General features: G+C 46.1%; 1 pseudogene; it reads right to left on the reverse strand.

The window, feature by feature from the left end:
- Window positions 1-6,975: 6,975 nt before the first annotated feature.
- LOC137533155 (U2 spliceosomal RNA) lies at window positions 6,976-7,083 on the reverse strand (annotated as a pseudogene).
- Window positions 7,084-12,770: the final 5,687 nt, after the last annotated feature.

Genomic DNA, 12,770 nt, shown 5'->3' on the forward strand with positions numbered 1-12,770 from the left:
CAATATTTGTTTGGCTATACACAGATGCATTGTTGATGCCATCCATATGTGAACTGCCACTACATGTGCTTTTGTGACCTGCATGATTGATTGGCTCCTACATATTGCCTGCTGATGCTATCTACATGTGAACTGCTGCTTCATGTGCTTCTGTCACTGATGCTATCCATATGTGAACTGCTGCTTTATGTGCTTCTGCCACCTGCATGATTGACTGGCACCTACATACTGCTTGTTACACATGCTATGCTATGCTACATTGATATATACTGCTGTGGTGGTTAAAGAGCCTATGGAGACAGGAAGAATCTGGCTTGCCTTGTTGTGATGTTCTGTATGCACATGCTGTGCTGAATATTGAGCTTTATATGACACGGAGACATTACCTACTTAATACTGCTGAGCATACCTATAGACAGTGATTGGAGCTGAAAGATTTTTTCTGGGCGACCCCAGTAAAGCTACAGTGTGACCATTGTATTTGGTCCATTATACTGATTATTTACATTTTCATTTTTCATTTTGGAAACTCACTGGGACAAATTCATTTGTTTCATCTGTATATTCTCTCCTGATCAGAGGCTGCGCAGCCACAGGAATTTTCCATGTGCACATGTTCTCAATGGCCATAATCAATTAAGTGGATAGGAGTGGGGGTATATGGGGTTCAGGGAGGGATGGGCTTGGGCTGCATGGGGTTTGGGTCTCGTGGTGGAATTTTATCCTTTTGATATCTTGATGATTTGCAAGTGTTAAATAAAGTTTTGTACTTTTGTAACAAGATTTGTCTTCAATCAGGTCATACCCCTCCTTCATTCTATCTCACGGTTTTTTTATATATTATCTATATCTATTTTTAAACAAAAAACAACCACATAAATAGCGATTGAAAGGCTACACCCTGGACCATGGAGAGGGTGATATTGGCTAAAAGGTTAAAAATAGTCTTGTATAGATAGGGAGTGTGGCCACTTCTCTCTCTCCCCCTCCCCCTCTCCCTCTCTCTCTCTCTCTTCCCCCCCCTCCCCCCTTGATGTTACTATCCAATAGTATATGAAGAGTACAGTAGAAATATTACGGTAATCCTGTTCAGAATAGCTCTTAATTCCCATGGACGTTTCAAAGATTAAGCTCCAGAAGCCATAAATCATAAATTCAACCAGTTCCAGATTCCATCCAAGAAGTGCATTAGATCAAAAGCACTCCACAAACTTGTGGCAGGAAATACAGTTCAGGTGACCCAGTCGCAGTCGCTGAAAAATATGTTGAAAGATCAGAGTCCATATTGATTTCCATCACAGGACTTGGCATACAACTTTCCATAAACAATCCTACATGTGCATAAAGTCAGTAGTTGAATAATGGCAGCGTGGTAGTTAGTTAATCAAAGTTCCAGAGCAATCGCAGCAGGCATAGCCGCAACAGAATCAAAATTAATTTAAAGTTCCATAAGGCACTGTTATGAAGAGGCATTCAAAACAGCATGCAATTGGATGGGCAGAGAGAGCCAGCAGGCTGCATTAAATGACTTGAATACTTATCCAATAGGATGCCTGCATAGGAGTAGGGATGCTCGGAAAATTCCGCGGAATTATAAATTCCGTGATTCCGGACGGAATTAGGTTAATTCCGATTCCGGTAGTCAAATCGGAATTCCTATACCTCTCAAACGGAATTCCGCGGAAATTTTATAATTCCGACGGAATAGTACAAAAAATCTCTCTCTCCTCCTCCTCCTCCTCCTTCCATCGCAGTAGGGAATTGCAGATTTTCAAAACAGCTTATATACCATAGCTGGGATTTGAACCCAAAACCTAGTGTGTAGTAGGTATCTGTCTTAACCTCTAGACCATGACCCACACTACATGCTAAAGCTGGCGGTAGCATAAACCATACTTCCATTATGATCAATTCGATAGAAAAAGTAGCATGATTAAGGATTTGTACTTTTTGAAAAGCATGCTTATATACCATAGCTGGGATTTGAACCCAGAACCTAGAGAGAGAGAGAGAGAGAGAGAGATTTTAAAATTTTTCCGACGGAATTCCGTATAAGTCGGAATTCCGCGGAACTGCCTCGGTATACCGTCGGAATGGAACGGTAACGGAATTTCTATATGACGGAACGGAAATGGGCTATTCCGACCATGCCTGCATAGGAGCAAGGAAGATATCCTGTTCAGAAGAACCTGAGCCAGTATTGCAGCCATGTCTCCTGAGGTCAGGGTGAACAGTAAGGGTCAACCCGGTTTCGCTTGGTGAAGAAACTGGCATCATCAGGGCAGTTCTGCATGACACCTTTCAAGTCAGGTCTTATATGCTGCAAAACAAGCGGATGGGTGCCGCTGCCAGTGAACCATCTTGGGTTCACTTTAAGTATGTCGGAGTCCGCAACCTCAGTTGGGGGTATGGGGTACTGGGATCGAAGCCCATGTGTTAGCTGTAAATAAGGGAAGTACATAGCACAGGAAAGGATGTTCCTCCCAGGTGTTCCAGTTCATTGAACTAGATCATTCTTGTTCAGCATTGTGGAAGGTGAAAAGTGACGAGTACCGTGATCGCACCAAGAAAAATCAGCAGTACGAGTTGCTAGCACAGTATCTACGCACCATTCACCCACGGGCAACAGTTGCACTTGTAAAGAAAAAAAATCGCAAACTTGCGATCAGTGTTTTCAAAGGAGACACACAGGTTGGAGGGACTCAAGAGATCTGGGGCTGGTGTAGACAGCGCAATAAAGCCACGTTTAAAATACTATGAACAACTGTCCTTCATCAGAGACCTGCACATCCCTCGGCCAGGACAATCCACACTTGCTCCAGCACATTTGGCAACGAGAACGGCAAACTGTGTGGCCCTTCCATCCCAATCAAACTCTGATGTTGAGTTGACCAGCGATAACTGTGAAAACAGCCTGGACGAACATTTGGCGCTTGAAAGCAGCGGCATGGTAAGCTACTGTTTTAACACATTGATGCCGATTGCATTCCCCTTGTATGTCATGCTACAGCATGGGCCAGCCCTCCTTTTTTTGCCACCGTGTTCAGACCCCCCCCCCCCCCCTAAAGGTAGTAGTAAGCACGGGCGGGGATCACTCACCGCTTCTGCGTTCCATTGTCGACCCTTCCTGCAATGCCGTCCACTTACAATACAGTGGGTCCGACCCCCCCCTCCCCGCTACAAAGCCCGCTAACCCCTCCCTGGCCGCTACCCCTTCCTGCCCGCTACCCATCCAGATCTGACCCCCCCTCCCCGCTACAGGCCCAATACCCCCTTCCTGGCCGCTACCCCCTTCCTGCCCGCTACCCATCCAGGTCCAACCCCCCTCCCCGCTACAGGCCCAATACCCCCTTCCTGCCCGCTACCCCTCCCGCACGAAATAGTAGCACATGGTACAAAATACGCCAGCTGTATTAATGAAGGCCTATATGCTCATTTTAATGCTGGCTTCACCAATGTGAGTCAAAAAGCCACGTACACTTCCAGCGCACCAAGCGTATATATATATGTTTTATACAACACGCTGAGCTGCGCTCACCAAAGATTCCAGATAGCAGCCACCTCAGACAACAGGTGGGTCTAGCGTTTTATCACAAGTCACTCCACTGGCACTTTTTCTCTTCAAACATATAGTTTAATATCCAGATAAAATTTCCTTGGCATAAAAAATATAAAAACATAGACCCATCATAGTGTAATACAGCTAAAATATCTTCAAAGCCGCCGCGCAGTGAATGCGCACTTACGTAAGTATGCTTGGTTTTTTGCACATCATGCTAATCTTTAGCAGAGGGGTCTGTCCTGGCTTTTGGGTGGATGCGGCGTCCCGCTATATATATATATATATATATATATATATATATATATCTCTTGTCACTAACTGTCCCTCAAAGGAGCTCACAATCGAATCCCTACCATTGCCATATGTCTATGTAGTGTGTAGTCTAGGGCCAATTAAGGGGGGGGCCAATTAACTTATCTGTATGTTTTTGGAGTGTGGGAGGAAACCAGAGTGCCCAGAGGAAACCCACGCAGACACGGGGACACGGGGTGAACATACAAACTCTTTGCAGATAGTGCCCTGGCTGGGATTCGAACCAGGGACCCAGCGCTGGCAGACGAGAGTGCTAACCGCTACGCCCCCGTGCTGCCCATATATATATATATATTTGGGAAGCAGTATGGCGTAGCACACACACACACACACACACACACACACACACACACACACACACACACACACACACACACACACACACACACACACACACACACACACACACACACACACACACACACACACACACACACACACACACACACAATTGTACCCCATTTTTGTTTCTCCACCATCCCAGAATTTGTTGGCGCTTTAGTGAACAATAATAACAATAATAATTTATATGCTAGCCACGCAGTGGGTCACCAGTATTCGTCAAAGTGCAAATGTTGTGTGCAATGTACAGTTTATTGAAAAATAATTTAGAATCAATGAAGAACAATAACTTAATACAATAAAATAACAATACTTTTACAATAACTGTAACGGTACTTTATCAAAAATATCTTTATTTGAAAACAATTTAGAAACAATAACAATAACTTACTTTTATAAAATACCAATACTATATTCAAATAAACAACAAATTAAAAAAAGGAAGTGAAAATTATTGACAAAACCGGTGCTTATGCAGTTGCTAGGTGCGTCATAGCTGGTGGTACGAATACTTAACGCTCTGAGACGGTGGGATGCAATCCTGGCTGAAAGAGCTGCTGTATCTCATGCGTTGACAGCGTGCACAATTAGCCACGCTCACCTCATTGGCGGGTGCATCAACTAAAGTTCCCTGCAGCCCCTTGTACATACTTTCTTGCACAAGCATTTCGAAAATTAGTCTTTGATCCTCCTTCATTCGGCGCATCTGATTTGCCCTGTGCTTGGCAAAAGAGTCCTCAATGTCATTTCTTTGTGAAATGAGGTTGGAGGCCATGGCCAGGAAGGGGGACTGTTCTGGCTCTGCAGCTGTACTTGTGCGTTTCCGTTTGGCTTTTCTTGGCGGCGGGGTGTTCTGAGCCACAGTTTCAGCAGAAGTCTCACCACTCAGGGAATTTGTGGTTGTCATGTCCAATTCCTCCTGGCTGTCCACCTGTGGCAATGAAATACAACAAACATCAGCAAGTAGGTAAATATATATATATATATATATATATATATATATATATATACACACATACACACTGTACAGCGCTGCGTAATATGTCGATGCTATAGAAATACTAAATAATAATAATAATAATATATATATATATATATATATATATATATATATATATATATATATACACATACACATACATATACATCCATACACACACATTTATCGAGATTTATGTATTTCTCTATACATAGATCTATATATATCTATATCGATTATTATTATTTAGTATTTATATAGCGCCGACATGTTCCGCTGTACAGAGTATATTGTCTTGTCACTTAACTGTCCCATGGAGACACGGGGAGAACATACAAATTTCTTGTTGACCTGACTGGAATTGAAAGCGGGGACCAAGTGCCGCAAGGCAAGAGCGCTAACCACTATGCACTGTGCTATATATATATATATATATATATATATATATATATATCTCCCTATCTCTCTCTGTATGTATGTATGTATGTATATATATATTTATATATATATATATATATATATATATATATACACACTAGCTGGTTGCCCGGGTATGTAATTGGTTGGCTAGTGTTACCTCTGCCCACTTTTTCTAATCCTAACACACAATTACTCAATGATGACCTAGTTTGTGAGCTTTGCGGTCTTTGGCATCAATAATTTGCATTGAAATGAAATAAATCTAATTGGCTGTGGCTCCACTCCTTTGAAAATCAATAGGTGAATTTTGATTAGCTTTTGTAGGCTCCACCCACTTTTCTGAATATTAATCCCAGTCACCCAGTGACCAACTGTGCAAAGTTTAAGAATCCTGCCATTGACAGAGTAAGAAAAACAAAAGTTTGCTTTCTTAAAACAGAAAGAATTTGCGATAATTCAGGATGGAGTGAGCTTAAAATGTCTCCCAGTGCATCACTGTTGAATATATGCAAATTAACCATTGTTACCCTTAAAAGCTAAACACACCTCCAGAACTGCTGGAATGCGATGATGTATCAGTTTGTTAATTTGTACAGAGCCATAATAATCCAACATGCATACAGACTGTTTTTTTTTTTTTTTTTTTTTTTTTTTTTTTAAGCTTTCTTGGCCCCTGTTGCATGCAACAGAGGTCCCGGGTAAGCAAGGCTATTAGCCCCATGCACGGAAAAAGCGTGAGTGCCCTAAAGCACCCCCGCAAAACGTGCACGAGTAGCCACGGGCCCCACAATACAGCAGGGCCCTTCCGGTTGTTCCCCGATGGGAACCTTCCCCCTTTGCCATCGGCTCAGGGGGTGGCATCCTCCAACACCCAAGGGGTTGAAGGATCCTGGAGTCCTCCGAGGAGGACCCCTACTGTGCCCAGTGGTTACCCAAAGGGCCTGGCCATGTGGCCTCCCACATGGTCCGGGTGGCTCCCCCGAAGGGGAGCCGGGTGGGAACCGAAGTCCCCTGGGAACCGAAGTCCCCGTGCCAGCAAGCTGGCCCCGACCTTGCGGCCGGAGTGATAAAAATTCCGCACTCTCCCTAGCCAAAAGGCCGGGGAGCTGCGTTAGTTGGCGATGCATATGGGCAGTACAGACCAAAGCACCCTACTTCCGCCTGAGATCTGCCACATCTCAGGTTTTTTCAGGTGCACCTGGAGCGCCACTTCCAGGGGCAGTACGCCTAAGCAAAGCCCTCAGCCATTCAGCCTCGACCATGGTAGATCCATTCAATCAGCCCCTGAGAATTATGAACCAGGACGGACACCTTTACTGGAGGAGCTGAGGGTAGACCTGGACCTCTGCTCAACTCGTTCAAAGCGTCCTACCCGGGAGAGACGAGACCGGGTTCCCAGTAACATGCCTCCCAAAAACCTCAAGAACAGATACTACACTTGATCTTAGCCAAAAGGCCGAGAAGCATACAGACTCTGTTTTGGATTATTTGATCCTCATCAGTGCATGGCATAGATTAATTTGGCTCTATGCAGTAGGGCTTGTAACACCTAGAGGTACAGACTAACCAGCAAGCTCATGGTGACCCAGAACTCATTGGAGTGTGTAAGGGACTACAATGGTCCTAAAAGCCCCCTTACTAAAATGTTAAGAAAAACAAAAGTTTGCTTTCTTAAAACAGAAAGAATTTGCGATAATTCAGGTTGGAGTGAGCCTGAGATGTCTCCCAGTGCATCACTACTGAATATATGCAAATTAACCATTGTGCACTTAGAAGCTAAACACACCTCCAGTGTAACAGTGTAAGAATGGCTGCAGTTTACATTTTCCAGTGAAATTTGTATTTGTCTCCGCCCCCTTTTTGGTTATGGGAATAAAAAGTATCCTATACTTTATTCCAGGTAATGTACTATGTGTGTGCCAAATTTCAGTTTACATTCTAGCAGTGAAATTTGTATTTTTCTTCACCCACTGATGTCCTAATGTTTCCCGGGTATGTATTTGGCTGCTGTTGGCTGTGGCCACTTTTTCTAACCTGAACACACAATTGTCAATAGTCAATGACCAAGTTTGTGAGATTTGTGGTCTTTGGCATGAATAATTTTCATTAAAATGAAACACATCTGATTCGCTGTTTGTGGCCCCACCCCTTTTCTAAATATTTAACCCAATGATCAACTGTACCAGGTTTGAGGCTTGTGCCATTAACAGTGCAAAAATGGCGGCAATTAAATATTTGCCTTGAAAATCAATAGGTGAATTGTGATTGTTTTTTGTAGGCTCCACCCACTTTTCTGAATATTAACCACCTGAGCGGTCTGGACGAGCTGAGCTCGTCCAACACCGCCGGAGGTCGCCGCTCAGGCCCTGCTGGGCCGATTTTAATCAAATAAAAAGCAGCACACGCAGCCGGCACTTTGCCAGCCGCGTGTGCTGCCTGATCGCCGCCGCTCTGCGGCGATTCGCCGCGAGCAGCGGCGAAAGAGGGCCCCCCTAGCCGCCTGAGCCCTGCGCAGCCGGAACAAAAAGTTCCGGCCAGCGCTAAGGGCTGGATCGGAGGCGGCTGACGTCAGGACGTCGGCTGACGTCGATGACGTCACTCCGCTCGTCGCTATGGCGACGATATAAGCAAAACAAGGAAGGCCGCTCATTGCGGCCTTCCTTGTTTATTCTGGGCGCCGGAGGCGATCGGAAGATCGCCTCCGGAGCGCCCTCTAGTGGGCTTTCATGCAGCCAACTTTCAGTTGGCTGCATGAAATAGTTTTTTTTTTATTTGAAAAAAACCCTCCCGCAGCCACCCTGGCGATTTAATCAGAACGCCAGGGTGGTTAATCTCAGTCACCCAGTGACCAACTGTACAAAATTTTAGAACCCTACAATTTATAGTGTAAGAATGGCTGCAGTTTACATTTTCCCAGTGAAATTTGTGTTTGTCTCCGCCCACTGATGACTTGGCATTGCCCAGGTATGTATTTGGCTGGTGTTGGCTCCGCCCACTTTTTATAACCCTAACACAAAATTACTTAATGACCAAGTTTGTGAGCTTTGTGGTTTTCGGCATCAATAATTTGCATTGAAATAAAATAAATCTGATTGGCTGTGGCTCCACCGCTTTTCTGAATTTGAACCCCAATCACCCAATGGCCAACTGTACCAGGTACAGGTGATTAACAGTGCAAGAATGGCATCAATTAAATATTCCCCTTAAAGATTAATAGGTGGATTTTGATTGGCTTTTGTAGGCTCCACCCACTTTTCTGAATATTAATCTCAGTCACCCAGTGACCAACTGTGCAAAGTTTGAGAACCCTACCATTAATAGTGTAAGATTTGCTGCAGTTTACATTTTCTCAGTGAAATTTGTATTTGTCTCCGCCTACTGATGTCCCGGCATTGCCCGAATATGTATTTGGCTGGTGTTGGCTGCGCCCACTTTTCCTAACCCTAACACACAATTACTCAATGACCAAGTTTGTGAGCTTTGCGGTCTTTGGTATCAAGAACCTGCATTAAAATGAAACAAATCAGATTGGTTGTTTGGGGCTCCACCCCCTTATATAAATTTAAACCCCAGTCACGCAATGATCAACTGTACCAGGTTTGAGGCTTGTACCATTAACAGTGCAAGAATGGCAGCAATGAAATATTCCCCTGAAAAATCAATAGGTAATTTTTGATTGTTTTTTGTAGGCTCCACCCACTTTTCTGAATATTAATCCCAGTCACCCAGTAACCAACTGTGCAAAGTTTGAGAACCCTACCATTAACAGTGTAAGAATGGCTGCTGTTTACATTTTCCGAGTAAAATTTGTATTTGTCTCCGCCCACTTATGACCCTGCGTTGCCCGCTTATGTATTTGGCTGGTGATGGCTGTGCCCACTTTCCTAACCCTAACACACAATTAATCAATTACTCAATTACAAAGTTTGTGAGCTTTGCGGTGTTTGGCAACAATAATTTGCATTGGAATGAAACAAATCTGATTGGCTATTTGTGGCTCCACCCCCTTTCTGAAATTGAACCCCAGTCACCCAATGATCAACTATACCAGGTGTGAGGCTTGTGCCATTAACAGTGCAAGAATGGCAGGTTTGAGGCTTGTGCTATTAACAGTGCAAGAATGGCAGAAATATTCCCCTTGAAAATCGACCAACTGTGCAAAGTTTGAGAACCCTACCATTAACAGTGTAAGAAAAACAAAAGTTTGCTTTCTTAACCACTTCCCGACCACCTAACGCACAGGGGCGGCCGGGAAGTGGAGCCCTGAAGGACCGGCTCACCCACAGAGGCGGCAGTCCTTCTAAGGGCATGGGCGGAGCAATCGCGTCATCCGTGACGCGATCCTCCGCCGGCGCCTGTCACCGCTCGCCTGCCGCAACATCCCGCTGGCTATACGGAAGCGCCGGCGGGATGTTAACCCCGCGATTGCCGCATACAAAGTGTATAATACACTTTGTAATGTTTACAAAGTGTATTATACAGGCTGCCTCCTGCCCTGGTGGTCCCAGTGTCCGAGGGACCACCAGGGCAGGCTGCAAACACCCTAGTCTGCACCCAAGCACACTGATTTCTCCCCCCCCTGCCCCAGATCGCCCACAGCACCCATCAGACCCCCCCCTGCCCACCCCCCAGACCCCTGTTTGCACCCAATCACCCCCCTAATCACCCATCAATCACTCCCTGTCACTATCTGTCAATGCTATTTTTTTTATCCCCCCCCTCTGCTCCCTGCCCCCGCCTGATCACCCCCCACCCCACAGATTCTCCCCAGACCCCCCCCCCCCCCCCCAGACCACCCCCCCTGTTTACTGTATGCATCTATCCCCCTGATCACCTGTCAATCACCTGTCAATCACCCCCTGTCACTGCCACCCATCAATCAGCCCCTAACCTGCCCCTTGCGGGCAATCTGATCACCCCCCCACACCAATAGATCGCCCGCAGATCCGACATCAGATCACCTCCCAAATCCATTGTTTACATCTATTCTCTCCTCTAAACACCCACTAATTACCCATCAATCACCCCCTATCACCACCTGTCACTTTTACCTATCAGATCAGACCCTAATCTGCCCCTTGCGGGCACCCAATCACCCGCCCACACGCTCAGATTGCCCTCTGACCCCCCCTTATCAATTCACCAGTGCATTAATTACATCTGTTCTTCCCTGTAATACCCACTGATCACCTGTCAATCACCTGCCAATCACCTATCACCCATCAATCACCCCCTGTCACCCCCTGTCACTGCCACCCATCAATCAGCCCCTAACCTGCCCCTTGCGGGCAATCTGATCACCCACCCACACCATTAGATCGCCCGCAAACCCGCCGTCAGATTACCTCCCAAATGTATCGTTTACATCTGTTATCTTCTCTAAACACCCACTAATTACCCATCAATCACCCATCAATCACCCCCTATCACCACCTGTCACTGTTACCTATCAGATCAGACCCTAATCTGCCCCTTGCGGGCACCCAATCACCCGCCCACACGCTCAGATTGCCCTCAGACCCCCCCCCCCCCTTATCAATTCGCCAGTGCATTAATTACATCGGTCCTTCCCTGTAATAACCCACTGATCACCTGTCAATCACCTATCACCCATCAATCACCCCCTGTCACTGCCACCCAACAATCAGCCCCTAACCTGCCCCTTGCGGGCAATCTGATCACCCACCCACACCAATAGATCGCCCGCAGATCCGACATCAGATCACCACCCAAGCGCAGCGTTTACATCTATTCTCTCCTCTAAACACCCACTAATTACCCATCAATCACCCATCAATCACCCCCTATCACCACCTGTCACTGTTACCCATCAGATCAGACCCTAATCTGCCCCTTGCGGGCACCCAATCGCCCGCCTACACACTCAGATTGCCCTCAGACCCCCCCTTATCAATTCGCCAGTGCAATATTTACATCTGTTCTCCCCTGTAATAACCCACTGATTACCTGTCAATCACCTATCAATCACCCATCAATCACCCCCTGTCACTGCCACCCATCAATCACCCCCTGTCACTGCCACCCATCAATCACCCGCTGTCACTGCCACCCATCAATCAGCCCCTAACCTGCCCCTTGCGGGCAAACTGATCACCCACCCACACCAATAGATCCCCCGCAGATCCGACATCAGATCACCACCCAAGCGCAGTGTTTCCATCTATTCTCTATCCTAAACACCCACTAATTACCCATCAATCACCCCCTGTCACTGCTACCTATCAGATTAGACCCCTATCTGCCCCTAGGGCACTCAATCACCCGCCCACACCCTCAAAATGCCCTCAGACCCCAGCCCTGATCACCTCGCCATTGCTTGCATCTATTCCCCCCTCTAATCACACCTTGAGACACCCATCAATCACCTCCTGTCACCCCCTAGCACACCTACCCATCAGATCAGGCCCCAATTTGCCCCGTGTGGGCTCCTGATCACTCGGCCAAACCCTCAGATCCCCCTCAGACCCCCTTCCGATCACCTCCCCAGTGCATTGATTGCATCTATTTTCCCCTCTAACCACCCCCTGAGACACCCATCAATCACCTCCTGTCACCCCCCTAGCACTCCTATCCATCAGATCAGGCCCAATACAACCTGTCATCCTAAAGGCCACCCTGCTTATGACCGGTTCCACAAAATTCGCCCCCTCATAGACCACCTGTCATCAAAATTTGCAGATGCTTATACCCCTGAACAGTCATTTTGAGACATTTGGTTTCCAGACTACTCACGGTTTTGGGCCTGTAAAATGCCAGGGCGGTATAGGAACCCCACAAGTGACCCCATTTTAGAAAAAAAGACACCCCAAGGTATTCTGTTAGGTGTATGAGTTCATAGAAGATTTTATTTTTTGTCAAAAGTTAGCGGAAATTAATTTTTATTGGTTTTTTTTCACAAAGTGTCATTTTTCACTAACTTGTGACAAAAAATAAAATCTTCTATGAACTCGCCTAACGGAATACCTTGGGGTGTCTTCTTTCTAAAATGGGGTCACTTGTGGGGTTCCTATACTGCCCTGGCATTTTAGGGGCCCTAAACCCCCGAGGGCAACCGCGAGGGCAGTATAGGAACCCCACAAATGACCCCATTTTAGAAAGAAGACACCCCAAGGTATTCCGTTAGTAGTATGGCGA

The sequence above is a fragment of the Hyperolius riggenbachi genome, chromosome 1 (assembly GCF_040937935.1).
Source record: "Hyperolius riggenbachi isolate aHypRig1 chromosome 1, aHypRig1.pri, whole genome shotgun sequence".
Taxonomy (NCBI): Eukaryota; Metazoa; Chordata; class Amphibia; order Anura; family Hyperoliidae; genus Hyperolius; species Hyperolius riggenbachi.